The sequence below is a fragment of the Anoplopoma fimbria genome, unplaced genomic scaffold (genome assembly GCF_027596085.1).
Source record: "Anoplopoma fimbria isolate UVic2021 breed Golden Eagle Sablefish unplaced genomic scaffold, Afim_UVic_2022 Un_contig_8156_pilon_pilon, whole genome shotgun sequence".
Lineage (NCBI taxonomy): Eukaryota > Metazoa > Chordata > Actinopteri > Perciformes > Anoplopomatidae > Anoplopoma > Anoplopoma fimbria.
Window position 1 is genome coordinate 15,058 of NW_026552959.1, and position 5,534 is coordinate 20,591.

At 38.4% G+C, this 5,534-nt stretch overlaps 1 pseudogene; it reads right to left on the reverse strand.

Annotated features, from left to right (window-relative positions):
* Positions 1 to 390: 390 nt before the first annotated feature.
* LOC129116260 (ras-related protein Rab-32-like) lies at positions 391 to 4,713 on the reverse strand (annotated as a pseudogene).
* Positions 4,714 to 5,534: the final 821 nt, after the last annotated feature.

Here is a 5,534-nt window from a genome sequence, read left to right on the forward strand (position 1 = left end):
ATTTTTTGAATCTTATTCACGGGTGAAGGAATTGACTTCATTACAAAATAAGATATTCCATCAGTCTGAAACCTTAAAAATATTCATGTTTTGTAAACAAAATATACAAATATCTTTATATAAACCTTCTGTTTTCTTTAAAATCCATAAAACATTTAAATATTACTCTTTTTTTCAAAAGAATACATCATTTTGCAACAGTAACTCATTTTTGAATCCATTTCTGTTACAAAAATACAATAATCATATTATTTTGTTAAATTGTTTCTCTGTAGAAATGCATTTGCGAGGATAAAAGAGTTGCAGGGAACAGGATGCATCTTTAAGTTACAACATATTAAAAATTCATCAAATCTCCTTCCAGTCTCTTGGTTCAGACCCGTCTGTCCTTCAGTCGTTGTCCCTGTCTCTGGATTTCATGGAGGAGCATCCTGAACACCCACTGAGTCCCTTCTCCTTGGTGTTGTAGTCGAAGCAGTGGCGGTTCTACATGGAATTACACCCGGGCGAGACCCCTCCGAGTCCGCCCCCCCCCGCGTTTTTTTTTTTTTTTTTTTTTTTTTTTTACTAAATAAATGAAAGACAAACTGTGCACAATTGCAAAAAACCTTTTATAGAACTTTAAATAGGGAATCAATGTGCACAATTATGCACAACACAGTATAAGTTACAACATACAAGTGGAAAAAATATCAGATATAGAAAAAAATGTATATGAATGTGCGTTTTTTGCAAGAAAGTCGAGGTGTGACTGACTTGCGCCCACTTATTGTATTATAGTATTGCTCTATAGCAGGGGTACTCAAGTAGAAATGATGAGGGGCCACAAATTTTTTTTTTCAGTGACTCAAGGGGCCATTTATTGGGACCGTGTACGTCCGATAACGTATCATAACATAACGTATGTATAACATTTACAACATTTTATAACATAACATTTCCTTTTTATTAAAAACAAAAATATTTCCTAAAATAAAAATATAATTTTAATTTGGGCATATATTAAAAAAAATAACTAAATAAAACCAAACATAACCCTGTCCACTCTGGTTGGAACTGGCGGTTTTCGCTGTCCAGTTTTCTTTTTGGGGCAAATTTGGAGCATGCCATTACGGCTCCGGTCGGTATACATATGTATATATACGTGTGACTGACTGCTGCTGAGATGGACTGTCTGCCTCGAGTTTGGGAGGGCTGGAGCGGTCTGTGGGCTGGAGTGCTGTTTATCTGTTTATCTGTTTATCGTTGCAACCCCCAGCCTCGTATTGAGATCGCGGCGCGCGGTTTCAAAATAAGAGCGCCCAGCACGATTTTTTTTTTTTTTTTTTTTTAATAATAATTAAAAAAACTTTTCAAAACAGCTCGAGGGCCATTAATAGACACCCCGCGGGCCTACTTGAGTATGACTGCTCTATAGCCTACAGTGGATCCCCCGTCCCCCCACTTGTCTGTTCCAAGGTGAACTTTTCCCCCGCCCTCCCTCCCCTTCCCCGTTTTCACACATAGATGTCACCTTCTTAGCAAGCAGGAGCGCCTGCAGCCGCAGGGGGCGCCAATTCGCCAATTCCCCACAGTGATATGATAGATAATAGAAAACCGCTTCGCAGCCCAGATTATTATTTATTTATTTACTTGGTCGTTCCGCCCCCACGTGGCTTGAAAAAGTGCCGCCCCGGGCCACCGCCCGGGTGGCCCGTGTCTAAAACCGCCACTGAGTCGAGCGAGGCAGAACCAGAACGCCGCCCTCCTGTTCCGTTTTGGCACCGGTCGACGTGGCGTCCCGCAGGGCTCTCTCATCCTCCGCGGTCATGATGCTCTTCACCAAGCACGTGATGGCGGCATCGATGTTGGTGTTGTCCTGGAGAGAGAGAGAGAGGACGGAGGTGAAGGGTTAGAGAAGGGTGATGAGCAAGCAAGCTGAATTTAATAATGCGCTTTTCATAAAGATTTCTGTAAATACAAAAAAAGCTCGGACAACGGCTTAAAATGTTGGGGTTCGAAACCAAAAAAGAAACGTCTCAGCCAACATCAGTACTTTCAAAAGCTCTGTTTTCCTCGTCCACAATAAAATGTACACCCAGATGTTTTCAAATTCATCCACGCTGGAGACTGTTTTAGAAAAGCTCTGTTTTCTTGTTAAAAAAGATGCTTCAACTAATGGTGCAAAAAAAAAGAGAAAGTTACGCTGTTTTCAACAATATGCAGCTCAGTGTGGACACGTTTGAACTTGTCTTCATCAAAACCCCCCAAAAAAAGACATTATTAGAAACCATAGAAAGCTTCTATCTTGATCTTTCAAATGCAAATAAATGAATAAAATCTAATAAACACAATTTAACAGATCCACCACAATAAGTTTCCTTGTCCCAAAATCCTTTTTAACTTTTCCTAAAGGCTTTCGGTTCTAAATAACTACACAGTTCAGTGTTTTCTAACGTTAGCTGCATCAGATCAATGCACGTTGGTGGCAAGAAAATGCAACAAAATGGTGCACAGAATCCAAGAAATATGAGCAAAAGACCTTAAAAATGTTTGTTTCTCCGAGGGTTACCGGGCAAGTTTTGTCTTTAATTCTGAAGTGTGAATGCGCTACGTCTTGTGTGTATAAAACAGAACTTTTCCATGTGTGTTGTTTCCATAAAACTGTTGACCAGTGCATCTTGAAAAGCAGAGAAACGTGTGTTGACAAAAAGTTGACATTAAATAAAGGAGAGCAAGAAAAACTGTGGTAAATGTAGAAAGAAAAGAAGTGTGAGACAGACGGCTGATAAGCAAAACACAAAAAATGCAAAGACAAGAGTCAGATCCCTGGTTAGTTAGTTTGCAGGATGAACAAACACACAGAAGGACAATCTCCTCTTACCTTTGCGGAGGTTTCGTACCAGCCGACGAACCCGTACTGTCGGGAGAAGTTCTCCAGTTTGGGCAGCGTTTACGGTGGCCGAGAACTTGCAAAAGTTTTTTCTAAAATGTAATTTTCGTAAAAAACTTGTAAAAGTGTTTCGAAACTTGTTAAAGTGTTTTACAAAATGTAAAAATTGGTTCCTTCTCGGCCACCGTAGCTTTGGGCACAAGCCTTGACTCCGCTGGTCGCACTTGTTGGCCAATAGAACGGCTGGAACCGGCGTCCCGTTGCTAAGGGCAACCTGATGGAAGCAGACGGCCGACCATCAGTCACATACTCGCATACTTTAACCAGAGGTGGAATGTAACTAACTACTTTTCGTACCTCTAAATGTATGCTACTTTCTACTTCTACTGGTTTTTCCTTCATAACTTTAGTTTGCAGAACATTAATACAAAATACAATCAACTAATAAATTACATCGAATGATTATAGATTCTTTTTACCCAGCATTTTATAAAGTAAATAAAACAAGCTCCACTTTTGCCAGCTGCAACATTAAAAAGATGAACACATTAATGCATCAATAATCATAATTTAGTGATATATAATATTTTGAAATGGTCCATTCTGTATAAGACTACTTTTACTTTTATTACACTAAGTATACTAGCTAATACATTTGTACTTTTACTTATGCGAGAGTTTGAATGCAGGACTTTTTCTTTTTAAATGAGTATTTATATCTGTGGTATTGCTACATTTACTATACAAACTATATAGAAACAGACGATCTTCTCTCTGATGGTCTCGTTTACTTGTAAAGGTCATATAGAGGATCAGGATGAAACTGAGGCTGTTAAAAGTTCATCACAGTAACTTCAAATAAGAATTTAAAAGCAGCTCTTTTACTTGTAAGAGAGTATTTTTTTATTTACTGTGGTATTGCTACTTTTACCTAAGTAAAAGTACTTTACTTTTAAACTAAACTTAATAAATTGAACTGTAAAAAACACGGAGGAGCCTTGTTTACACTTTGTCGGTCATTTGAGGGCAACTTCCTGGTTATTATTATTGACTTCACGAGTTGTATTCGTATTAGTTTGTTTCTGTACTTTTGCTCTGGTTTATGCTTTAAGATGCTTGTTTAAGAAAGGAGATGCACTTATGACTTCTGGTGACTAGTAGTTCTCTTGAATACCTATGTTGAATACACTTATTGTAAGTCGCTTTGGATAAAAGCGTCTGCCAAATGACTGTAATGCAATGTAATGTAATGAGTTGATGAAGTGTCCTTGAATGCACCATTTGTATTGGTATTTTTATTTCAATTAAGATCTTTTCTTTGTTCCTGTTTATCACGAGACATTTATTTACTTAGTGAATGTTTTCTGTTTGCATTTTTAATAGCCGCTGCACGGAAAGTCACGTAAGCTAAAGTGTAGTCGATTATACACCTTCATGTCATGAAAAACTGCAGAACAACTGTAGAAAATACTGTGTCCATGCTCGCTCTTACTGTCAAGGTTATTAAAAGACTTCCTGGTTAATGTGGCAAGTCATGACTGAAGCAGAAGTGCTGATTATAAGAACAAATTTAACATTTCACAGAAAAACAAAGTGTGTTTCATAATAACTGAGTTTGTCTATTTAATGGTATGTTTTTTTTTTTTTAATGACGTTTCATACCCGTTCAATCCTCTTTTTTCATATTATTCACCTTGGAGTCCAGGTCTCCTTTCCACTTGAGGACGGCCTGAAACGTGGACAGTCGGGTCATGTCGAAGACCGACATCATATAGATCCTATATGATGTCTAGGGCCCCTACCGCCTCTCTGTAGTAAACACGGGTCATGTTGCCGTAGCGTTCCTGCCCTTTTAGAGAAGAAGAAGAAGAAGAAGAAGAAGAAGAAGAAGATGAAGATGATAAGAAGAAGAAGAAGGAAGACAGGTTGTTTTTTGTGGGGGGCTTTGTTCACCATTTAGAAGATTCAAACATCCACGTCTTTATTTGTCCCATAGCCCATCTTACACGTCATAAAACTCAATAATAAGACATACTATTCTTAGCTCTAAGCTAAACTTAATTGCAGACCAATTTAAAATAGAGACAATAGAGTCTTCTTCTAACTTCTAAGTGAGCTGATTAAGAGTTTGAAATCAAACTGAAAGGAACATTGTTGTAATTCTTTAAGAAACAACTCTTGATCTTTTATCTGAAGACCTTTGCAGCATTGAAACTGAGGATTTAGGGCGGTAACTGTGGCGGTAACATTTTATAAGCTGTAACAAGCCCTTAACTATCCATTTTGATTATAAAATAGATGCCTGGTACTTTTCTATCAATTGATTTAAAATAAAAATGTGTTGAAGCACGTGTGTGTGTGTGTGAAGAAGAATGCACCTTCTGTTTGCATTCATGTACGTGTGTGTGTGACCGTGTGTTTGAATGAATAAGTCTCTATACAGCACGCTAACTTCCTCCACATGATCCTAATATAGTCGTGAATCAGCAAGTGAGCAGCTGATAAACACACACACACACACACATACACACACAGCTTACGAACTATGCAGCAAGACTACCAGCCACACACTGAACACACACACACACACACACACACACACACACACACACACACACACACACACACACACACACACACACACACACACACAAGCTGTTTC